The sequence below is a fragment of the Thermobia domestica genome, chromosome 18 (assembly GCF_964235325.1).
Source record: "Thermobia domestica chromosome 18, izTheDome1.hap1.1, whole genome shotgun sequence".
Taxonomy (NCBI): Eukaryota; Metazoa; Arthropoda; class Insecta; order Zygentoma; family Lepismatidae; genus Thermobia; species Thermobia domestica.
The window spans coordinates 77,729,317-77,756,733 of record NC_137471.1 but is presented as its reverse complement, the minus strand read 5'-3'; the positions used below and the strand labels follow the sequence as shown (position 1 = coordinate 77,756,733).

General features: G+C 34.2%; 1 long non-coding RNA gene across 2 annotated transcripts in view; it reads right to left on the bottom strand.

Moving 5' to 3' along the window:
- LOC145675645 (uncharacterized) overlaps positions 1-27,417 on the bottom strand; it is a 203,221-nt gene that overhangs the window by 168,935 nt on the left and 6,869 nt on the right. The window contains exon 2 of one of the 2 annotated variants that reach the window (XR_014129177.1): positions 5,366-5,459. This is a non-coding gene — a long non-coding RNA (uncharacterized LOC145675645). Of the gene's footprint in view, positions 1-5,365; positions 5,473-27,417 lie in introns of both variants that reach the window. The other variant, XR_014129176.1, reaches the window with a different exon arrangement.

Here is a 27,417-nt window from a genome sequence, read left to right as displayed (position 1 = left end):
TGAAATTTACCTGTATGCAGCCTGCGTTTGTTGAACCACCATTTTGTAGTTGTTAATATAATAAAAGCATAAGAAACTTTTAATTTTTCCATTTTGCCCAACTGCTAAATCACCATTCTTTTCCTTCCTAGTTTCTGTCTGCTTCCTGAGAACAGCCTCCGTTTTATTTATTTATTTATTTTAGCAGCAGCAGCAAGATTTCCTATTTACGACTCTTAGAGCATTGATGAGATAGCCAACATTTATTTATTTATTTATTTACAAACATAATTCCAGAGAAAGCTGAACGCCAGTTTACACTGAAATATCCAATAAATATAAGAGATGATAATATAAGATAATAATAATAATAGCGAACAATACGGAGGAAACATCAATATGAAGTCATACAAAACTCAACGACTGACACCGCCTGTGTAACATGGAGACTACTGCTATGCCAAGACGACAATTCATACAGAAGTTCCATTGCCGAGACTTCAGACCAGCCATAACCTTTGTTATCCATCGAATGACAGAGGTAACTCTACTAAGAAATTGTTGCCTCCTTTTGTCCTCAAGAAAAATCAGCGCCTTCATGTTCTAGTAAAAGAAGGAGAGGTTTTCGACTTAATTTCTTGAGACCCAGGCTCGATCGCTTGAGAAACGAAGCCCATAGACACGTGGTCGCTCTGTAGGAGAACAACAGCATTAATTCTCAACTACCATATCTTGACAGCACACCAACAGAATCCTTCATAACATTTCAATTATTTGCATTTCTTTGACTTTTCTATTTTTATTTATGTATTTATTTATTTTTGTTTCATTAACTGTTATCTCCAACCTTGTGCCTTACGTGCTACAAGGATTCTCAATGTCAGATAGTTTGCTCTTGCTATTCTAAGAACTATCCCTACATTCTTTCAGCACCGTAGCTTACTGTAGGAACTCATTTTAGAGGTTATAACAGTATAGCACAGAGTAGTTTCCACTACTATTGTCAGGAACCTCAGTTCTACTTCTTGACATTTCATATTTATCGCAACTTCAGAAGAAAATACTTCTGGATGTGAAACATTTAGCTTACAACTATTTAGCATGTGAACCAGCGTTTGCATCTTCCACCAAAATTTTTTACAAAGTGTGAATTGAACTAACTTTGTTTGTTCCTCTTTACAAAGTTTTTATATTGAAGCATGGGGTTTTACGGATAAACAGACCCTATAGTGATCATAGAGCGGTCGAAGATACAGGGACAAAGGGACCAGAGAGGTCCTGAAACTGCACTGTTAATCTCATGTCCAGGATGTATGAATAATATTCCCCTGCATTCAGTGGCGGCTAATGTTAGTGTTGCAACGTTGCGCAACGACCAAAGTATTTCAAGAAAAAAAAAATATTATCATCAATAGTAGTAAAGAACAGAAAAAAATAGTTTTTAATACTCACATATATACACTTTAAAAAACATATTTTTTACTTCTGTAACTGTCCGTTCCGTTAATCCGTTTTAAAAAGCGAAAAATAATCCGTCACAGAGTCTCTAATTTATATTGTGTTGCAGCGAGCATACAACGACCAGATTCCTTCAGCGCGGCAATTGGAGCAAATGTTAAGTCTCATTTTCCCTATCTCAGAAGTTAAAGGGACTGGTCGTTGCAGTGCTTCTGCAACACAGCACGGTTTCCAGTGAACGAGAAGGTTTTTTCGCGCTAAATAAGATTTCTGAATTTTCTTTCACTAGCAATTAACAAATGCAATTAGTTTTTATGCATTCATATTTTTAAATTACGGGACCATACTGAAGTAAATCAATATAATGACAATTAAAAAAAGTGATTGCAGAATTATAAAATAAGAAAGAAAATATCTAGTAGAGGAGGAAACAAATGAAAGTAGACCCGCATTTACAAGTTAATTCTTAGCTTATATTGATAATGAAGGCTTCTTCTACAGTAATTTGTGAATCAAATATTAATAAGTCAGTATGTAGAATCGCTCCCCCCTCTCTGTGGATAGTATTTTACTATAAACATATTTCTTTTATAAAATAAGTATATTTTATACTCTTGATAATTTCCACATAAAACTGTATAATGGGGAATGCCACATTGAATTTGGGACTAGTTAGCAATGCTCAGGGGCGTAGCCACGAGGGGTCCACCGTGTCCGGACCTCCCAAAAATTTCGAAACTTGACTAACAGTTGTAGACTTTCTTAACGAACTATACTTCTTTAAGAGAGAAGTGATTGATGTAGGCTAAATATTTTATTTTATGCCTCATCATGTACTCTTCTTTGTTATAAAAATAATCGTTCTATCATTTTTTCAAAAAATATAGATGACAGTAAGTAAGAATTACTTATCGTCTTTTCGGGTGCAGTATAAGACAGGTTCCATATTATGTAGACTTATTGGACCTCCCTCAAATACTTTGGACCCCTCCCAGTTAACATTTCTGGATGTAGAACTGGCAGTGCTGTTTGTTTTGATGTTCTTTGATTTTTGGCTTCTCTTACATGCTGATACTTCATCTGGCGGGTTTCGAGGTTTCCTTTCCAGAACACATCACACTGGTAAGCATTGTTTCGGCTCATGTGGAAGTAAATTGTGTTCATCGTGCATTGCGTAACAACCAAGACGGATGATTTGGAATGTAGTTTTTTTCTTTTACGCACATGTGTGTGTGTTGATGTATGAATATGTGACATTCAGAATTCATATACCAGTACCTCTTTTGTATCAGCTGTTATGGTTTTTAATTATTAGGTTTAATTTTATTGTGTGTGCATTAATTCTGTAAATAGCCTACAAATTCTGAAATGAATTGTATACCATGACTTCTGTAAATAACTTACAAAAAACATTGACCAGCTTTCAGCTGAGAAAAAATTTGCAATTAAGGCTTAGACAAAACAAGCAAAGGGCAATTCAGGAGAGTGTTCGAAAAAAAAATCCAGTTTAAATTTACAGGATATCTTATGGCACTAGTGTTGTTTGCACCAGATACATTTCCTCAATTTATTTTAAGTTTTCCTGGATAAACTGTGAATAAAGTGTGTTCAATGTACATGTACATTTTTTATAACACTAATATCTGCTACGAACTCTCTTCAGTCAACGCTGAAGAGGAATTCGGATCACTGTCAGGGACTGAGTTTGCTAGAATGAATCGTTCGCAATAATCTAGAAAAATTATTTAGTGAACCTACAAAGCTTCTGAAATTAATATTAACTGTACCTATGGCGTTAGCAAAAGACGAAAAGTTTTGAGAAAGAATTGACACTTTCAAGGAATGAAATGTCCCAAGAAAGGTTATCACCATTGGTTATGCTTTCCATTGAAAAAGACCTGACAATAAGAATACCAGAGTTCAACCAGTATGTATTAGACAGATTTGCTCCAATCAAAGAGAGGAGAATGAACTTACTAATTAATTAAGGTGATTAATCGGATAGAATGTTCTGCATTTTTTTTATTTTTTAAAAACAGAATTTTATTTAATTTCACATGTCACATAGCATTTGCATTTAAATTATGCTGATTAGTCAATGAGTGCACTTTATATCTTCTGTCTCTAATCGTTCGTACTGCAACATCCGAAACCACAATTCACCGGCCGCCACTGCCTGCATTATTTAAATTCATAATCATAAAGTACTCTTAGGGAAGCGGTCACCCCTCAACACAATAACCACGTCCCATTAATCCACCATTGTGCTTAAACGTTACTTCTGTCAATGTTTTTATTGTGTTAATATTCAATGTACTTACTAATTACTGTTTCCCATTTATTATTTAACTTGCCTAGAACCAAACAATTTTTTCAACCTTCTTCTTAATAAAATGTTTTTTTTTTCTTAACCTTAATATTGTTTTAATATTGTGTTGTGCTTCTTTAGCATGTTTTAACAAGCCTAAAAGCGAATATTCTGTGTTTGGATTTGTGAGATCTGATACACATTTTTTTTTTAAAAAAAATCGTCTATTCTCTTCAAACAGACAAGCTTAATATACATAAAAATCTATATTTTAAATAATAATGGAAGATAGAAGAGAAGCAACCTACCTAACTTGCCAAACAAATAAATGCACATTATAGCTTTGCAATTTTACAGTAAGTCACACCAGCACTTAATTGATTAGTTGGACTGAAATTTAGCGCCATTTTTTGCACCAAAGGTACACTCATGTGCAAAATTATTGTCGCATGTCCATAAATATGTTGTTGTAGGAATATAATTTGATAACTAATTCGCCCGGTATTTCTTATAATGTTAGTATCTGTATAATCACCGAAGACATGTATGTGGCAAATTTCATGTCAAAAAGCAGTAAATAAGAACAATAAAACGAAAATAAAACTTTCTTGTCAATTTAGCAACATTTTGCTTTACTCATTCTAATTTTCGTACTTATAATTCTTTTCCTGCGAAATTTACCACAAATATACATTTCCCGATTATACACATACAATCAGTATTAAGAGTATCTTACAAAATCATTATCAAATTATATTCTTACAAGAAGACAGTTATAGATATGCGACAATTACTTTGGACATGAGCGTACATGAAGGTGGAATCCGCAACTGGTTAAAATTTCAAGGATCCCTCATTGGGAATCTAACCTGGGACCCTGTGTATCAAAGGACCACGTGCTAGCTACTCGACCAAAGATGAGGAGGGTACCAGTACTTAATCAGTACCACTTCAGCAACTACACAACACAATATGCCTTTATAGCTATTCTTTCCGAGTGAGTTTATTTCTTTTTATTCCTTTGTATCTTGATTTTCCTTCCGTCTTTAACGATAAAACCAAGGCTCTAATTAGAGATCTGAAAGCCAAATAGTTCAAAGAGTCTACAGAGTCAAAAATAACAAATGGTCATTGAATTCCCGGACATGTCTCTACTCCAAGGGTGCCAACGGGCGGATTTTAGGGCGTAAATTTTCGTCATGATTTTATTTAGTGGGAGGATGGAACATATTTCATTGAAGATGTTATAAACAAAATGGAGGATGGTACATTTGGAGAGGTGAAAGGTAAATTTGAGGTGAAAACGGTAAGTTTTGGGGGAGATCGTAAAAGTTTTTGAGGGAGGGATGGACACCCCTGCTCTACTCCGATTTAAATACCGGTTATTCGTAAAACTTCTTCCTATACATCCATACACGCCTTCCTTATCTGCATTTTCATTTTGGTTTCCTGATGAAATAAATAAGTAGCTTTCGGAAACTGAAAGTTTTGGTATTTACACACAAAGAGGACAGACGTGAAACAGAAAGCCAAAGGTACGCTAGTAACATTCGCTCTCTAGTCTAACTGTACAAAAATGCGAAATTTTTAAAACTGAAAGACCAAAATTTTATAACTTACCTTTACTTGCTCCTGGAGAACGCTCCTTGCAACCAGCTAGCATTCTGGACTGAACTTGAGTGAACAATTTAACATGTTTGGGAAATGTAACTGTCTGAAAGAAATATCTAAGAACAAGTGAAGAAACACAGGCAATAAAAATAAAAAGCAGTGACTTTCACTAAATAAATTCTAAGACTTGATTTAAACTCTTAATTTCAGGATCTAATCATATTTATATATTTACTGTTGGGAACATCATTAGCAATAGTTTCATTAATATATAAAATTATACTAAGAAAAAAGTATGTACAGCATTTCTCAATACTAGGAACTTGTTTAACTAAAGTACTTTTAAGATTTTACAAGTTCTGTACCAGTTTGTTCTTTTCTATCATTGGGGTCTAAATCTTCGAACATTTTTACAATTAGCTGTTAATAGAGCTCTAAGTTGATTAATTAATTACAAGTAACTAATATGACTCATTACGGACGGGTTCGTACACACTACTTAATAAAATTTTAATGAAATATTCGTGAGAACACAAGGAAAATACAGTAAATAACAATAATCCAATAAAACCTAATAACTTCACCACTTACTTATCTTAGCATTAGTTTCGTAGATCCTGCATTTTCTTATAACATATGCATTACTTATTACTCTGTAAGTTGGGCACCTACCTAACTCAGAGCATTAGTTTTGTAGTAGAACCTGCATTTTCCCGTAAGACTTGCATTACTTATTGTTCTGTAAGGTGGCCACCTACCTAGCTTAGCATTACTTTCGTAATAGAACCTGCATTTTCCTGTAATACATGCATTACTTATTACCTTTTAAGTTGTCCGCTATCTAACTTAGCATTAGTTTCGTAGTAGAACCTGCATTTTCCCGTAAGACTTGCATTACTTTTTGCCCTGTAAATTGGCCACCTACCTAATTAGCATTACTTTCGTAGTAAAACCTGCATTTTCCCATAAAACATGCATTATTACTTTGTAGGTTGGGCACTTACCTAATTTAGCATTGGTTTCGTGAAGCCTGCATGTTTCCGTAAAACATGCATTACTTTTTACTCTGTAAGTTGGGCAACTACCTAATTTAGCATTAATTTCTTAGAACCTGCATTTTCTTGTAAGACATGCATGAACTATTATTCTGTAAGTTGGGCACCTACCTAGCTTAGAGCATTAATTTCGTAGTAGAACCTGCATTTTCCCGAAAGGTCTAATTTAGTATTAGTTTCGTAGCAACTGTATTTTCCCATAAGGCATCTATCGCTTTTCACTCTGTAAGCTAGCCACTTGTCTACATGTGATTGCTGTACAGTTCGAGATATCTACCACAATCTTGCAAGCCATTGATCCTTCTTCTATATTTACCCTCCTTACTATTTTAATCACACCCCATTTAAAACTTCCTTTTGTAAATGACTTGGAAAAGGCTCACCTAGATCTAAAGATCTAAAAAGAGCAAATTAATTCCTTAGCGGCCATGTCCATGGTTTTATACTTACCAAATCATTCTTATTTACTTTTATAACATTTTTAAATGCATTTATTTATTTATTAAGCATAAATACTAATACTACAGTAATGTAAGTCACTTCTGTGTTTCTCTTACAATAGCTAATTTTCTATTGTGATCTGGAATCATGATCACTACAAATATGGTTGAATAAATTAGATAACATATAGTACAAGGGAAAATTAGAAAGAAGAGTGTATGAAAAGAACATATTTTACGTAAGAATATTCTAGAAATCTGAAGTCAACAAAAGTTGTAAGTTGCTTTCATTTTCAAACTAGAAGAATGGTGGCAAGTACACCACGTTATTTCCTGTAATTTGCAAGTATTATGGGCTGTACCAAATAGTCAGCAAGAGGAAACACCAGCAATCAGTTTTGTAAGCATCATCATCATGAAATATTTCATCATTTCATTCCTGGATTTACTAATAACATTGACCTCACTTACAAAATGTTATTTAACGCTTTAATGAATTTAATTAACTACCTCAAGATTATATACGTAAGATAAATAAATGGGAAAATAATCGATTTCATATTACACCAATTCCTCTAAAGGATTATATTCGATTATATAAACGGAGTGAAAAAAACTGCGACTGAAATGAGGATTTAACTTGGGTCTCCGGCTTGTATGTAAATGCGTTAACCACTACGCTAGCCAGTCCGCTGCCTAAACAACCATACACTCTATCACTCTTGAAGGAATATTTTTAAATATAAGGTTCAGAGTCAGGATTAATATTGTAAATTAAAAATATTTTCCCACGACCTCAGTAAACTTAAAAAAAAAAAAAAAAAAGAAAGAAAAAAAGAAAAAGAAAACAATATGTGAGTTTTCGTCTAGAGTCTTTACTTCAACCTTAGATATCTACATAGTATTCAAAGAGTAAATGGAGATAAAAACAGCACAGTTAGTGTATCATTAACAATACGATATTAACAGTATTCGCAATGCATCCGTATCTTTCTGGTAAAACTATAAATACATCCAAGTGAGTGTACCACGTGAAATGGATCATTGTTTCAAGAAAACAAAGGACCATGCTATACATGGCTGGAACAGGAACATTACCGTATCTGAAGCTATTACATTTGTTTACAAACTATCCATTAAGATAGGGTTTTAGTATTTTGTTTCCGGAATGGTTTCAGAGTATTTTCAGAAGCTTAATCATATTGGATAAGTTTTTCCATTATAATGGAAACCATGAGAAATGATTAAAACAGCAGTGTTTGTAAGTCTCTAACAGGACTGGGATAAAAAAAAAAAAAATCATGTAACCTGGGCAATCCATTTAGTTATCATTCGTCTACTACACCCACTGCTCTCATTTATGTCGTGGTGTTATGACCGAAGGTAAGTTCTAGCCCATTTGCCTAGTGTGGTTTAGGCGGGGACACTAAGTCGGTAAAGCAGAGGAAGTCACTACTTTTCTCCTGTGATTCCAAAAGGAATATACGTATAAAATTGAGCAATTACAAGGAGCTGAACAAGATAGATTGATTAAGAATACAACTTATAAGAAGGGGAAGAGAATTAGACTTATACGAATATACTGAGAATTAGGTTGCTACGAATTTCATGTATAAGAACAGAATAATTATGGCTTCCTTACATAGATACTCATTTGGATATGTCAATTTATATTCGTTCCCTATAAAGCACTTACTTGCATAATGTCCTTGACAGAAATGGTATTCAAAAATAGAAATTCCTGATATAAATAATTTTTATTTTGACCAAGACTGAATAATCCTCGAATAATACTTATAACAAACGTTGCTTTACTCAAATGAGGATCAGCTAAGAGAAAATGCAAATAATGTACTCCAGGTGGATTTTCTATTAAATTTGGAACGTAAGTATTGGAGTCAGTGGAAAATTAGTTATTGCAAGAGAAACGTGGAAACGCCCAAACGGTAAGTGACTTGCATTACGATTTCACTTTCTGGACATTAACAATTATAAAATGTGTTATCTCTACACTTTTCAGTAAGTGTGTAATCTTCAACACATACTGTAAAGCTACTACCGTCCAGAAAATACAACCATACAATACTAACAAGATCCCATTACTCTGAACTTTTCTAGCAAATTTCAATCAATATCAAAATTACGTGTTTACTATCATCACGTAATTGACAAACTAGCATTAAGCAATGAATTAATAATAAATTCCATACTGACTGAAACTAAAATAGAAGATAGTTTGTCGAATGGTATAGTTTAATATAGTACAAATTTAAATAATAACTTCTTTTTACCAATAAAAAAAAAATATATCCTTGTACTTCTATACCTTGTAGTTCAGTATGTTTTACTGTATGTAAGCAAGATGATTTTGCTTACCACTGTAAATATTTTCAAATTTCTAAAATTTCATATGTAATTAATTCTCATGTACCCTTCTACACTGAAAAAAACCTTTTATTATATGATACATTGACAATGCTGACAAATGTCAGTGAGAAGTATTTTTCGAGTTTACTTGAAAGGTTCTTTACAACCGGCTTACATTATACAATTTCACCTTTAATTTATAATCAGGATTAATTGTCAGGAATTTTATGTACGACAAAAAGACTACTAACGTACCGTGCTATAATGCAGGCCCATATAACACTATATTCTTATTAGGTAACATGGGCAATGTAAGGGAAAATGAGATTCTGATGCAACTAGATATGTACATATATTATTCAGTAAATATTACTTGAATTAGATGTGAACATAAATTCTGCTTTTAAAAAAATCTATCCATTACTTAATGAAACAACAGAATGCATATCAAATAATACAACGATCCCAACCCTCACCCAAAGCATTTGAGTTGAAACTAGGCACAAACAGTTTCGGTGATAGATTATGCATTTTTTTTTTTTTTTTCCTTTAAAATAACTATTCAAGAAGAAATACCTTTTTGACATAGGCTTTTAAACAAATGCACTAGCAATAGGCGGGCATTTGTCGCTGACTGCTCTTTACTCGGATGCTTTACTTGAATGTTGGACTCTTTATTATTATTTCTATCAATACTGACAATTTAATCTAGTAATCAATGAACAAATTATTTTAAAATTATTATTATCTAAATCATATTACATCTAATTCTTTTCGAAGAAAAATGTTTGCGGCCCTTTTACGTTTGACAAAGACAAACAAAAAATCATTTCTACATTTATAAAGAAAAAACCTCACTCACTCACTCACTTCATTCCTCCAACTCCAAGCATGCTTTCGAAAAAGTCAACTACGATAGCTTTACATGCTCAATATAATGAATCAGACTCAAGCTCAATAAATTACTCATAACACTTCTTTTACTCCTTACCTGCAAAACAGAAAAAAATATATATAAACTGTGATTATGTTACATGTGAATATAAACATTAAAATTTTCTGTACAATTACAATATAGTTCTATTAAAATATGTTTGGTTAACACGATTAATCTACACTTATATATAAACTAACGGTATGTATGTGTGTGTGTGTGTCACCAGGTTTTTGCATAGAAAGTAGTGATCCAGAGCCACCAAATTTGATAGACAGTTAGATCTCACTGTTCGACAGTGAATTTTTTACAGAAACGAAAATAACCGTTCTTTATTGATTTTCTGGCTCATGTTTATCAGTAAATTAACGTCTTACATTCTGATTATCATACTATGGGTCATTTAAGTATGTGATTTGAAATGAACCTGTTACACGGTACAAGTTTCTTTTGCTGCCTGTTTGCCTTGCCAACATTATAAATATATTAAATATACATGTACATATGATTTTCACATTAACTGAACAAAAATATTTACAATAGTGTACGCAAATCTGATAGCTTTTCATCAGTATTTGCGTCTTCACGTGACAGAGTTGTAACAGTCTTGAACTTTGTACCTTCAAACTCTCTAAACTGAAACTGGATAATAATTCTTCTTCTTCTTTTGTGTGTGTGTGTGTGTGTGTCTCTCTCTCTCTCAGTCTGGTGATTGCTGTTCGTCAGCCCAGCACTGATTTTTTTTTTTTTTTTTAAAGAGTAGAAATATTAAACTATTGGCTCCAGTTCCAAGAATCGACACTTCTTTCAGGCATTTTTTATAAGATTTGCCTACTGTAGGAAAAGAATGAAGTTTAAAACAATGAGTACTGAGAAGTAAAAATCCGTACCTTAATTCCCTGACTTTTCCAGGTTTTTCAGCTTTTCATGAAACTCCTTAACATTTTGGTTTCCTATGCCGCTGAAATCCTGCACTCGTAGAAAAAGCTCAGAAGTAAGTAGTGACAAAGGGAATTTGGACAGAGGAAGGACATCACAATAGACATTATTTTAGGAGAGTTACGGATAGAGATAAATTTATTTTTAGGACGCTTAACTGATTGCAGAAAGCAAAATCTCTCTATTTATTACCGTTTTAGCTCTATAGTGATCAACGTTAAAACCGGAAATGTTTGATTTCTACTACCATACTTTACATTCTGACCAAAATTCATAGTGGTCCATCAAGTAATTCTTAAGTGCGTTCGTCTCCCGGGCAAACAGACAGCGTAAATCAAACTCCAGACAATGTAAAACCACGCTCAGGAATTCTACCTATCATTTTACTTATAGATTTCTGTAATTCCTGAATATTATTTGTACTTCTGATCTGTCGACTCTTCTTAAGAGTCTTGTTCACGGATGATAAAAACAGAAAGAAAAATAATAAAAACATCACGGAATAAAATGAAACGGACTTTTCAAGGGAAGAGAGATGCTGGAACGCACTTTATCAAGTTCAACGATCATACATAAAATGGTGGTGATGTAAGCTGTAATACAGCGGAGTCAAAGATTGTTCTTTAATGAAAGATTACAAATTCGTGCTGTTCTTTTCGTTGTTATACCAATGCTGTGAGAATTTTATAACTACTGCTTCCCATTCATCACTTAACCATCCCTTGTCGAAATTTATTTATTTATTTGTTTAAATGAGTAATACTTTTCAAATACGGGTCTCTCTACTACATTTCTGGTCCCCAATAAAATTTGTTGGTCTTCTACCTTTCGTTTTATTTCTTGTAGATGTTACGACATAGCCTACCTTACAAGGAGCTTTCCGCTTATGAATCTCTAATACGCTCCTTGACATAAAGCTTTAGATTTCTTTTATTTTTTCCTATGTAACTCTCATGACAACTGCATTTTATTTCGTAAATTCACGATTTTTCATTAGGTTTCGTGCGATTAGCCTTAAATCGGGTAATGTTCTCTTCTATGGTTTTGGAGGATTTCAAAGCTGTACGGAAACCGTATTGCATATAGATCTTATTCAATGCAGCTGTCGATCTGAGAAAAATAGGCAATTCCACCCATTTTTTGTTTTTCCTGTCGGTTTTAGGTCTACCGAAACATAAATCTCTTTCACCTGGTTACACCAATTAATTAATAATGGGACTGGTTACTTATTTATATTAGTTAGCTTTAATAAAAGTCTGTTTTCTGTCTTTAATCTGTAAGTCTGTTTTCAGAGAGGTAAGTCGAATGGCACGTAAAAAGAAATTCTTACAAATATTTGCTTTGGTACTTACACCAAAGCAGATTTATAATATATGTACAATGTACCGGCTGTAGGATTTGTGGTGGATACTAGTAGTGAACTTATATTGAAATCTAAGTAAGTAAGTCTATCTAGCTTTTCTTTCTCAACTGTAAATTTCAAACTTCTATGAATACAATTTAATTTATTTAGTAAAAAAATCTAGCTGTGAATTATTCTTGTACAAGAAAAGTACGTCGTCCACATATCTATAATAGCGTACCGCATCCAGTATCTGTTCTATCAGAATCTTACTTTTAATCGAACGAAGTACAAATTAGTCAGTAATGGTGATAATGAGTTCCCCATCGCTAGACCTTCGACTTCGTGGTAAATATTACCTTCACAGGAGAAGACATTGAAGGAGCCTGAGTATTTCGTTCGCTTCGGATGTATTAAGGTTCTTACTGTACAGGATGGTTGTAACCGATTCAAAAACTCATTGCAAAGATATGGATGTATACATAACAACGTCTATCGACGCAATTTTAAAGGTACCGATATCAACTAAGTTAAATATTAGTTGTTTTACTTCTAAGCTATTCTGCACGCAATGAGTAAGGGAAATATTCTGATTCTTGGGATAGTTAATAAATGAAAATGAAATGAAATCTTTCAGTTTTATGTCCCTCGGTTATGCCGGTGAGGCTAAAGGAGACGGTGATTATGAGGAATAAATGATGGTGGAATGAGAAAGTTGGAGGAAACGGGATAATCCCGAAAAAAACCACGAGCACGGTGTTTGTCCACCACAAAGTCAACACGGCGCGACATGGGATCGAACCAGGGACCCCAAGCACCGGAGGTGAACGCTCTACCACTGAGCCACCGCGCCCCCCAGATAGTTAATAAGTCATTTAGCCAATTTAAACGTGGGATGACGTTGTCCTGAGATAATTGATCTAACAAGAACGTTTGCTTTACTGTTATAAATTATAAGCAAGCCAAGATGGGGAAATTTTAGTGCTTTATTGTTGGAATCGCCTACAATATGTGATTCGGTAATAATATAATTTATACAGTTTTGAAAGCTTAGAAAAGAACATTATCCAACTTAAGAGCTACGAAAATGAAAAATCGGGTATTTACAAAATAAAATGCAGTTGGCATGAGACTTATATAGGCAAAACCAAAAGAAAAACTTTTACTGGGGGCCAGAAATAAAATAGAGATACTCGTGTTTGAAAAATTATTACTCATTAAAAAAAAAAAGTCAAGGGGTGGTTAAATGAGGAATGGGAAGGAGAAATGACAAAATTCTCTCAGTATTGGTATAACAACAAAAATGACCGCACGAACTGGTAATCTTCCACTAAAGAAAGAAAAAAAAAACGCACAAAGTGACTCCGTCATATTACAGCTTACATCATTATCATTTGATGTGTGATCGCTGAGCTCAACAAGTGCGTTGTGCGTTGTAACAACGCTCTTCCCTTGGTGAGTCCGTTCCATTTTATTCCTTGATGTTTTTATTTTTATTTTTCCTGTTTTTATTCCTCCAGCTGAGCCGAAAGCTCGAAATTAGGAATAATATTCAGGAATTACAGAAATCTGTTAGTAGAATAAACCAAACTCCTTTAAAATTTACTAAAAATTGCAAATTACAAAACATTCATATGTATAAGTTTTAATATGCACCTACTGATATGAAATTTATAAAAGGTAAATACTGACATCTGGTAATTATCTTTAAGTCACTATTTTCCAGAGTTCGATTCTCACGACTTTACGTATGCGAAACTGGATTCGGAAGCAAGAGTAGAAATAACAACCTAATCGTTCGCATCAACATTTCGGCTGCACTTATAACTGTTGAGCCAAAAAACGTTAAGAAACATACTTAAGTTTAAAAAAAAAAAGGACTTAATTTGTTAAGACTGTTAGATATTCTATTGTTGGTTAAAGAATAAATATGTTAGATCACTTCTTTGTGTTTTTTAAATATATTAGATTTGATTTATTACAGTGAGTAAATATATTATGGAAACCAGTATGTAAAGTAGGCCTATAAAGTAAAAATTAATATCAAGAAATAACATTTGAAGCTAAAAACATTATCTCGGAATATTAATCGGATTACTATATTCCTGGTATGATTTCGGCAACCAATCATGTTGCTTCCGACAACCAGACACTAATGAAGAACTGAGTTCACAAATACGAGGATCATTTCATAAATAATGCATACTATGGCAACTCTGCGGAATGGATGATGAAATCGAAGTGTGATTGTGTGCTCTCTAGTGAAAACAGTGTGGTTCTGACAAGTGTTGGAAATGGAGACGGCAGGTGTCTCGGATAACATGTCTATTGAAGATCAGAGATCATACATGAAGATACATCCCAAAAACCCGACAGATATTTGAACAAGATCGCTGTGTGACATGAGGAACTATCTGACATCACAGGAATTCCATCTGCGTTAGTATACCAAATTCTGAAAAGATTCTGAAGTGATTTACAGAAGAGAACATTTTCTGCCCGATCGATCCTCCACTTCCTGACTGCTGAACAGAAGCAGACACGTCTGGACAATGCAATGGTGATAAAACAAAGAGTCAACGCTAAAGGTGAACACTTTCTGTGTCGCATTACTGCTATTGATGAAACGCGGATTAGAGACTTCAAGCCGGAGTTTAAATGACAATCCAACGAGTGGAGAGATATTCTCCAAGACCAAGAAGTGTCGCCGATCACAATCAAGGGTTAAGCAAATGATGAATTTTGCTTACAACCACCAAGGCATTATCATAACGGACAGAGTTCCATGTGGAAGAAGTATCACAGCAGCGTATTATTGTGAATTGCTGCTGAAACTGCACAGAGAAAAGCACAAAACTCGACAGTAGCTGCTCAGGGCAGGTCCAGTGAGTCTTCACGACAACAACGCTCGCCCGAACACCGCTAATGCTGTGCGTTAAAAACTTCGCAAATATAGTTGGGAAATGTTACCTCATGCTCCCTACAGTCCGGACGTGAGTCCACCAGACTACGACCTGTTCCCAAAGTTGAAACAACGTATGCGTGGACGTCGCTTTCCATGTCTGGAATAGCCTTCTGCGTCCGTTACCCGAACCATTCGACAGCTTCACAAAAATGGCATCCTTGATGGAATACAGAAGCTACTCGGACATTGCGATTCCTTCATTGCCAAGCAGAAAGATTATACTGTAGGCCCGCAAAGAGATCCTCTCCAAACAATTAAGGTCTAAGTCACAAAAATTAGTGTAATTATTTATGAAATCACCCTCGTACTATACACGTTACTAGCAGAAGTCTTCTTCTTTACATGGGGAAACTACGTTTAATGTGGGAAAAACATTTGATGAAGTACATTTACACCCTTACGTGTGTGGTTGTTCGTGGCACAATCCGTGTATTGAGCGATTAAGGATAACTATGGGACACAAGCTCGAGTTCCCTCCATTCCTTTTTCTTTCTTTCCATGTCAAAAATCGAAAAAAAGCAAAAACACGTGTTAAATTATTTTAAATGAGAACTTCAAATACCAAATTAAATGTCTCTGAACCTACCTTTTCCTGCCCTCCACATCAAATTTCCAAAAAATCTATCTTACTGTTAGGGTACCTTACGTTACAAATCCTATGTACAGTCCAAGTTTCAAGTTTTCAGATTAAGCAGCTTGGCCTAGGCATTGACTAGTCAGAGAGTCAAGATTTCTTTTATGTAAAGAGATTGAAATTTGTCCCTTTATCATAGAGAACACAACAATTAGAGATAACTTTTTAAAATGTTGGTGATCACTACATAACAAACACTATTTCAAAGCTTAACTGACTCAATATAAAAACAATCTAAGACCCTAATATTGCACATAGTTTATCCTATTGAAAATACAGACCATAGATATGGACACCAACAAAATCAACCAGTCACCGGCGCAGATTACACAACGAAGCAATGTCAGATGTGTGCTAGAAATCACCACAAAAATGGGAAAAGAATCATATACATAATATATAAACAATATAAGACGCAATTATTTACATATGCTTTACACAATTTAAAATATTTCACTTCCTGGATATATGGAAGTAAAATACTTTAAACCGTACGAAGTGTGTAAATACCAGCGACTTAGATTGCCTTTGTGTTATTACCGCAAAGACGTCAGTTAGTACTGAGTATGTGTAGTGATCAGTGCTGGGCAAAATAGGTAAGAAAACATATTTGAAATACAAAATTCAAAATAGTATCACAAAATGCATTTAAAATACAAAATAGTTTTCAGAAACGTATTTAAAATACAAAATAGGTATCACTAATTTTATACAGAATCTGCAAAATATTTCTATTGACTATGGTTTATATAATAATTGAGATACCAAACACATCAATTTTCTTTGCAATACAACATCAAACACTTCCATTAGACCTACATCAAACACGCTTCTTTCATTTAAGGAAATGATTATTCGCTTTCAGTGAGTGACAACTGTTCCTCGAACATTTTGTCACTCATACTCATTCTGTAGGGTCTCATAATAATGCCCCCAAATGAGAAAAATTGCTCAACAGCTGCTAAACTTGGCACACATGTATTGAACTTTTTAAATAATTTGAGAACAAGTGGGTACTTCTCCAGTACACAAAGTGAAGTATCTGAATTCTCAAGGTACTGGAGACACTGTAACTGAGAAACATTGGTGGACGCACAGATATTCTCCTCGTGATTGCTGATGTCCGATTCGAACAAATATTGTTCATCATTAAGATCATCTGCTTTCTCATTTGACGGTACAGTCTTATAAGTTGAATGTTCATGGTGAATCTTTTCCATAAATGCATCTTTCCCAGATGATCTGTTTTCCTTGAAAAGCCATGTAAGTTTAAAAAACGAATGAATAACAGAAGCAAAGATAGCACCATTTACTGACGATCCCAAGGTTAAATTTTCATGGAATCTTTAGTCCACGCCCTTTAACAATGCCTTCACTAAAGGATTACAATACTTAAATGAACAGAGTTCTAGTTTTTCCAGAATTATCTTCATGCGAATAAGTTCTGGGATAAGCTCGCCATAAAAGAAAGAGTCAGACGAATGGATCACCAAACATTGTTAGGGTCATCAAGTTTAGGAAGCTCAGATAAGCAGGTCATGTAGCCACAATGGAAAAAATTAGGAACACTTTCAAAGTCCTAACTGGAAATCCAATCGGAAAATGACCATTGGGAAGACCAAGGCGCAGATGGGAGAACAGCATTAAGGTGAATCTCGCAGAAATAGGAATACAAAGTAGAAAATGGATCCAGTTGGCTAAGGACAGAAATCGATGAAGAGCTTTTGTGAACGTAGCATTACACTTCTGGCTTCCATAGGCCATAGAATCAGTTAATTAGACGATTGGAGTCGATTAAGTCCTTGTGCGATAGACTCCATACAATTTAAGCATTCGTCGAGGAAAGTGGGAATTCCCAGTGCAAGGCATGCATCATTTAATTTACTCTTTACGCTTTGAAGCTTCATTAAACTGTCAAAATAAGAATTCTACTTTGTACGACAATGTATTGTGGGAGACACATCAACATGTTTTGAAAACTTCCCATGATTTAGGGGATTTCGACAGCAAGTTTCAGAGTGCACTACACTTTGCGAAGACACAGTGTTGATGTCTGTTGTAGTTCCCTCCTAGTGATGGACAGTGGGAATATTCCCGGTGGGAAGGAATTTTAAAAAATGGGAATATTCCCGGGTTTTTTCCTGGCCTATAAATTCCCGAATTTATTTCCATTTCTTTACTTTATCTTTCAAATTATAAGAACAATATGACTAATTACTTTATTTTATTATATTATGATTTAATTCTAGGTTTTAAAGAATTTGGAGGTTATTATTTGACTGTACTTTATATAACTAATAATATGATTTTTTTTTAGTTCCATTTGTATTTGCACTAAAAAGTAAGGTAGTTGTTTAGTATTGGGGGGTCAAAACTAGCAAAAAGTAGGATGATTTACGGAAGAAATGAGTTGATAGTGATGTTCAAGTAGTCAAGAAAGTATCGAACACATTTTTTTAGGGCAGTAGGGAATTTATACAAAACGGAAAGGTAAGTGGAAGTGATTTATGTGAGAAAAGAAAGTGAATTGTTGGTAACAAAGATAGAAAACAACGTGCCATGGGGGACTCTAACCCGCATTCATTCGCTAACGCTCGCTCTGCAATACTGTCTAAATTTAATGTTGGTAACGTAATTTAACGTATGAAACCATAAAACAACCGCATCGGAATAGAATATCGCAAAAAAGTAGGTGCAAAAACTGGCCCCCAATGCTAAAGAACAGCCAAAATTAGCAAAGTACTAATTTACAAATGATGAAAAGGAACCATTTTGTAAAGTAATTTGGAATTGTGTAGAAATAGAGATAAAGTGCTATTAATAAACCGTGAACCACCATTAGTAATAGACGTCGGTCTGTCTCCTCTCTCTGACTCGAATTTCTGAAGATGTACTCGGACTTCTTTTACATGTGAAATAACGTATAGAATTTCGAGAAATAGGTAGAATGAAAGGTCGTGTATGGCAATGTTACGTGCTAAAATATAAAGATAAGTAAGTATCTTGCAAATTTTGTGAACATAAATATGTATGCGCAAATGTTGATAAATTGGTGAGACATGTATCTTCTAGCATTTACCCAATCTAATTGGTTTATAACATTTATAAATTTAATGTGTTTATAATATTAGTAATAGAGTCAAGTTGAGCAAATCCACTTACATATAAATTTCAACTGTTACTATATAATTTTTCACACATATTTAACTGATAGAACATATTGTAAATAAATATACATTTATGCGTACTCTCTAAATATAATAGAGTGTTAATAAAGTAACATAGTACCGTTCAGAATATACATTTTAGAGAATCCTCTGTGGACAACAGTAATAATATGCTGTGATAGAAAAACTAATTCAACTTTGAAATCATAATATAGTAATAGAATGCAATTTTCTTTCTGATTGTACATAAATTCCCGCATAAATTCCCATTTTGGGAATCTTCCCCGGGAATATTCCCGAAAAATATCTTCCCGAGAATATACCCATCACTATTCCCTCCACCTACTTCCTTGGAAGCATCTTTACTATCAACGGATACAACAAGGTTAACACTATGAGCACAACAACACTGATGAGCTGGCAATGTAAATGAAGTACTACCTTCCAAAGTTTCTTCTACATCCATAATATCAGAGTCCGAAGATTCCACTTCATCATCATCAGATTCATCACTAACATTTTCTTCTACTTCAGAGAGTATAGTGTGGGCAGTTTCGTAAACTGCGTAATATTTTATTGCCAAGATCAGACCTCTTTTGTATTTTGCATATTATGCAAAATAACACAATACACTAAAAAACCTATTTCAAATATAAAATACAAAATGGTATTTCGTATTTTAAATAGGTATCTGAAATACATTCATTTGAAATAGGTTCCAGCTCTGGTAGTGATCATTAAGATTTTAAAACGTCACTGCTAATTTTAGTGTTTGTCGGGGAAAAAAAAACAATAACATGTAAAAATATTGCTGGAACAACTGAAATTCTGCATTAGTGCTTGTCTATAGAAGGAAACAGGATTTGGTTGCCGCAACAGTCGGATTAAAATTCCATGGGCACATAATAGTACAGTATTATTGCTTAACAAAGTGACAGGGCGTATTAATACAATAACGAACTTTACTTTTGCCCCTGTGGTCCTCTTCTAGCTTATGTTAATATTCGACTCGCTCGGGAGGCATGTTCGTAACCATTTGTTACCTTTCTGCAGAAGGGTCCAAAGTTGTTATTTGTGAAGCATCCCATATCATGTATCACTAAATTATAGGATGCATATTGACTGATAGCACGCTGGAATACATATTACAAGATGAAAATAATACTAACCATTTTGTACTCCTAGAAATTGAAGTAAGTTTTCAATATTTCGGATACATAACCACTTCCATGGACCATACAGGCTTAAAACATCTTATGCAGTAAGATCATCACTTGCTTGTAACTTTAATATCAGTGAACATTTTAATTTCCACACGAAATAACGTATTTTATAAATTAAAATATCAACTGACATTGGAGTTATAAGAATATTAACACCTTATTGCAAATATGTTTTGAGTCTCTCATCACCTCAACCAATATCTCGATTGGTTTGATGCGGTTTCCCATCATTTCCTATCCTGAGCCAGACATTTTTCTTCTTTGTAGTTTTTCTTCCCTATATCTTGTATTATTTGGTCTGTATATTTCATTCGCGACTTTTGTTCCTTCCGTAGGTATTTTTGTTCCTTCTGTAATTTATTCTTTAGCTATTAACGGGATTCCTACATGTCTTATAATGTGTCTAATCATCCTGTCTCGTCTTTTCGAAATAGTCTTCAATATACTCCTTTTTCCTTATACCATTTCCAATACTCTCTCATTTGATATCTTGTCATCATTCTTCTATAGCACCACATTTCAAAGGCTCCCAGTCTCACTTTTTCCTCTTCTTTTTGTGTCCATGTCTCTCATCCACACAATGCCACACTCCACACATAAGCTTTTATCAGCCTTTTCTTCAGCTCTATCCCGATGCTTCCGGTTAAAAATTTCTGTTTTTCTTCAAATGTCTTCTTCGCCTGAGCTACTCTGGATCTCACATCTTGCTTGCACGTTATCTTTATTTTACTCTATCAGTAACATAATACCTCCATTTCATCCACCAAGCGACATCCAACATAAAACCTCCTATTCTGATCTTCATTTATCTCGTTGTTTGTTTTCTAGCGCATCTCATAACTTTTGTTTTATTCTTGTTAATCTTCATGTTGAATTTGATGCTAAGTAGTTGTTGCATACCGTTGAGACTTGTCTCTTTAATTTCCCCTCACTGTCTGCCAACACGATCACGAAATCGTTCGCAAATGAAGTGCGTTATTTTCTGCACATGAACAGTTATTCATATGTTGTGAACGTTCTTGATTTCTTTCATTGCTTCTTCAATGTAGAGATCAAACAAAATTAGTGACAATGAGAGTTTCTGTCTAACTCATTTCTGGATTGTTGCTGCTTCTCTCTCTCCTTTTATTTCAATTGTTGCCTCTTCTTCTTTGTACAGGTTATATATCCTTCTTTGTTCTTTATAGTTTATTCCTGCTTCATTCAGAATTCTGAGCATTTTGTTCCATTCTACATTGCCAAATGCTTTTTCCAGGTCCACAAATGTTTTTTCTTCTAGCAATTCTCTTAATGCAATTACTGCTTCTCTCGTTTCTGACTTCTTTCTGAATCCAAACTGGTCATTTGCAAGTACTTCTTCTATAGATTATCTTTGTCAAGATTTATGAAGCATGCGTAAGCAAGCTATCGTTCTGTGATTTTTGCATTTACCAGAACCTCTGTTTTTGGTATTGTCAGTATCTTGCTGGTCTGGAAGACTGTAGCCACCTGCCTTCTTCATAAATGTTAATTTATTTATATAATTTGTCTTGAACTTTCTACTCCGCACTTTGTAAGATTTCTACTGGTGTCTCATATACACCTGGAGCTTTACCATGCTTTGTCGTACTCGAATCTGAGATGAACTCTTTTCTTGTCTCTTCTACTTTCTCCATGTTTTCTAATTCTTCTAATTAGCTGTTGCTTCCACAGATACTTTCTAAATATTTCTTTCATGTTTCCACTTTATCTTCAGCTTTGCGCAGCTGGATCTTTCTTCATTATCTTTTAATGCATTGGTCTTTGGTCTCCGTGGTTTGAAGTTTATCTTAACCTTCTTATAAGTCACATCTATTCATCCTGTGTTCATATTCTTTTCGATTTCTTCACATTGTTGTCTTATCCATCCTTGGCAAGTATGCATTTACGAATGATCTGATTTCTTATTCTTTTATATTGCGTTTTAGCCTCAATATTGACGATTTTCTTTGTATTACACCACTACAATCTATGGCCTAGTTCAAGGGAAGGCTCGACTATTGCCAACACGTAACGACCGCCTCCCTTGAACTCGCCTTCTTGATCCCCGAAAGGAACCAAGAAGGGAAATTCTTTGCGCAACGGAAAACAAAACAAAACAAAACGAAGAACCAGAAACTTACCTCCGGCGGATGTAGATTAGAGGAAAGAGTACTAGCTCCAGTTAATTCACCCCTTTTAATGAAGTTTATCTTAAATATATGTATATATTTATATATTACCTTGATTTGTTTTAGTACTTTGCAAGAAAGAAAAAAAATCATTTCTAGATATAGTTTATTAACAATACTTCAATTCTTTCTACTCCACCACTGTAGTTAAACCAAATGTTACAATCAAAGTAAGGTGCCTTGACCTATAAGACAATATATGGACATCGGACAGAAAAGAAAAAAAAAATCAAAGGAATAAAATAGAGTCTGCCTGTCAGTTTCACATCAAACTTGTTTTACAATCCAAACCATTATCAGACTTCCCTCCTTCAATGTTTATAACAGAACTGTCAGTCATCCAATTATTTGGAGTAGATTATACCGTAAATGTTAAAACAGTTACTTAAACTTAGTCACGCCGCTTAAGAGAAACACTTATAATTTAGTCACAGGAAAATTGAATAAACACTAAGAACTTCACATCACTCATCGTATGCACGGCGCAATAACAAGAACAGAGTAATTCTCGCCTGAGCGAGCGCCAGCTGAGAGAAGTGTTACCGCTTCCTGGCTCAGTTCAGGTGCCGAAGTCAATACTCAACGACGGAACGGAGGAAATATTTACTAAACATCCCCGCTCGGCAGCTCCAATCCTGGGCGCACTTTACTACTAACTATAAAGTCATAATAATAATAACGTCGAATATCATACCCCTGAAATCTCAATCACAACTCCAGCATGATCGAACTCCTGTTCACACACTTCCCATAGTTCAATACGCCGTAACAGCTTAGATAATAACATGTACAGCCGAACATTCAACCAGGACGACACAGCAACTAATGACTTGATTATTGATAATAATGTTCCCTTCCGGGCGGACAAGTTTGACAGACGGTATAAATAATAAACCATAGATGGACACTTTAGAGTTGATAGATAATGGACAAAATGATATGTACTATACTTAATAAACAACGATTGAATGAAATACTTATGTACTGACTGGATAGGCGTTGGACGGATGGACGAGAAATTATGTATGTATATATCGACAGACGACTAACTGACAGAGAACGAGCAGACTTAACGTAGCTTGAAGTATCTATAAACTCAACGAGATGAACACATTGAACTTATGTACTCTTAACATAGAATAACCCGAAGGCAGACAAACTTCTGAAAACGTACACACTCTTTTTAAGAATAGCCTTTGTAACGTGGCAACCTTACCAATATAGTCATCTGTATCTATAACAAACAGTGAGGAGAACTGGTAAATACCATCAATCTATAATATACGAAACGTTATTTAAACTGGAGCTTTAACAGTATATAACGAATTAATAAGCTGATATTTCGATTCAACACAAGACTTAATAAACGTCGCAGCCGAGAGAGAGAGAGAGAGAGAGAGATTAATACAACGTGTGACTTACATGATGAGAGGGCTGACTAGGACTGTTCGAGGCCGTGCACAGGCTGGGCCCCCCTGGGAGAAGGTTTCCCCCATAGGAATTCTTTACTCGGACATCGTGTTGTATGTGAAATACGGTTGTAAGCTATACATTTTAGTACCCACAAATATTATTTTGTACATATGGAGAACTACAGTACTTTATTTCCGTTTATCTCAACTCTGATAACCCACTATAGCTCTCAAGAAGGAATAACACTTTCATTTAGCACAATCTTGTTCCGTAATAATTTATCTGCACCAAATATATCAAGTAACTTCCTGCGAATTCCGGTTTCAAGATTTGATATTTCAAAAAAAAAAAAAACTTATATTCACTTCACTTTGATGTTTCCAATGTAGAGCAGTCTCCGTAGATAAACTTAAAGTTAATCACATTACCTGGAATGTAGCTACAAGAGAGAGAAATTTTCCATTATCTCTGCATGAATCTGAAGTACAAAGGAATTACCATGTGCTCAGCTGGCCTACCCTCTTGACATTAGAATCATCCATCTCTCACCAACAACACTGGACAAATAACATTACTGTCGGTGGCATGATTCCTTCGAGAATCATGTTGAATATAATAGAATGACAGAATGAGTCTTAACACTTCAAATAATTGAATTTCTTTCACCAAAGAAAGAAGGCACAAGTAACAAGTTCGATCTGGTATAGGTGAAGTACACAGTATATATAAAGACAGTTGTTTCACCGCGTCACTTCTCTTTCATCCTCTCTGACGGAAATTTCGGTGAAGTTTTTACCAACGCTTGGTTGAACAATATAAAGATAATTTACATGAAATACAGACATTAATGAATAAAATATAGAAAAGAAAGAATACTACAACCTTAATTCGAATTCTAAATCAACGTTAGAGACTGGCCTCATTCCGTAATGTCCTTATGCCTGTATATTCTCCTACTCTATGCAACTCAAAAGAAGAAGAAGAACATTTGCAAAACAGACTTAAGAGCAGTTTACTACAAAAGCCACCGTCCCAAACACAACAAAATCTGCATAACAACGCAATGGTTGCAAAAGAATAACAAACATATAAAACTTTGGATTACGCTATTAGAAAAATACAATAATAATAAACAATATGAAGAATATAAATCAAAATTTACATTGAGCCTATTAACTTGTCTGTAACAAACAAGGTATGTTACATCTTCAATTTCTTTCTCTCATCTATTCAGTTCAGAATTTTTTTTGTGAATACATTCTTTCCTTGCTATTTTTCTTCGTGAACCAATACTTCCTTTGTGATAGTAAGCAGTTCAGTCAGTTTTTATGAATGACCATTCCTTGTTAATTCATTCTTTCGTTGGTTCTTGTGCTATCTTCTCTACTGTCACTCTCGAGTATCTTTCTTGAATTTCTTTGTTCTTTAGCTTGCCTGTATCAAGTTTTCCATTTTTCTTCTTTTTTTTTTTTCATAACTTCTTAATTTTCAACTCAGTCTTTATTGTGAGTAAGTTGTGGTCACTGTCTATTATCTGCTTCAGGGTAACTTCCACTGTTCTTAATTAATTTGGTTTCTCCCTTAACGAGTATATAATCTATTTGGTACCTCTGTAAATCTCCTGGTATTTTCCACGTATAAATCCTGTACTTATGTTTCTTGAACAAAGTACCTATTTGTTGCTACTAGGTTGTTCTTCATGGAGAATTCAATCAGTCTTTCTCCTCTTTCGTTGCGCTTTCCATATTTTTGACAAAATTGCTGAACCGTTTGAAATTAATGTTTGAACATAGTACTTGAACATTATTGCTTGAACCGAAATTTTACCATGTCATTTTTATAAATATGTATCCGAAGGTGGAAGGGTGTTTAAAATGTATGCCAAAAATAAGGGTATCTCATGAGCCCTTCACGTTGAGAAGATGAAACTTTACTGTACCGTAAGTCAAAAAATTAAAATATTAAAGAAATCAAAATCAAAATAAATTGTATTATATCGTAATTTGTGTTATATAAATTACAAAAGGAATAGTGAATTTGTACCTCAAATTAAAAGAGTGCAATTAAACTAGTGGTTGCAATCTCTTATTGTCATAAAATGACAATATTTTATTGATGAAACAACTGACTTACAATGGTAGTATAGTGGATATTTTTGTAACAATATAAATTATTTAACAGTGAGCATCCAAGAGTACTGAATTCACAACCAGACATAGTATGTCAGATTAATTGTATAACAGATCATTATAATTTTACTCAATGCTTAACCAAACGGAAATAAGCTAAATATTTAAACATTCAAATCTGCCTGTCACTTTCAGAGACCTCCTAATTTCATGTCACATGCAAAATAGACAGTTAAAGTTCTCTGTAGTCATACATTACCTTATTGCATATTTCACTTGGTCTTGGCCGGACAATGGTCTTTCTTGCGGCATTTGTAATTTCGTATAGACCATTCCACTGCGATTCTGGATACAGGACCCAGAATGCAGAATGCAGAATGCAGAATCCAGAATGCAGAATGATTTCTTACTTGCAAACTTGGTCATTTTATATGGATTATTGTCCTTGTTTGCCTTAATTATTTTTCCTTTTAACTTTGCCAAAAGCCAACATAAAAATTTACAAAATCTTAGGAAAGTCCTAATTACATTTTCTGACAAAATATTGTTGTTATCTAATGATGTAAAAATAAGTATTTTTGAATTTTAATTTACCCTGAGGTTTGCTTTCATCTTTTTCGTGATTTTATCCGAATTGTTAATTACTACTGACAAGCAATGTTATTTGACTACAGGTGATTCTTGACTATTTTGCTTCTGCTTCCAACGATTTCTTGATTACAAGTACTGTCCTTGTGAGTTTTAAAAATAATGTGATGCATGTATCCAAAAGTTAAAATATTACAGAAAACTTAGTTCCATCTTCACCTACCAAATTGCCATTATAATTTTTATGAAAAAATGATTTTTTAAATTCTCAGTTCATGGTTTCATTACATTACCCCACCAACTGGAAGAAAAATTCCTGAACAGTACCTTTAGCGTATGTCATTAGTTTTTAAATTCTGAGTTCGAATACACATTGAATAAATTGACAAACACTAAACAGTGTGAAAAACACTGGGGGGGAGACCATTCCATTGCGATTCTGGATACAGGACCCAGAATGCAGAATGCAGAATGACGAATCCAGAATGCAGAATGACGAATGAATCTTTAGTTGCAAACTTGGTCATTTTATATGGACTATTGTCCTTGTTTGCCTTAATTATTTTTCCTTTTAACTTTGCCAAAAGCCAACATAAAAATTTACAAAATCTTAAAAAAGTCCTAATTACATTTTCTAACAAAATATTATTGTTATCTAATAATGTAAAAATAAGTA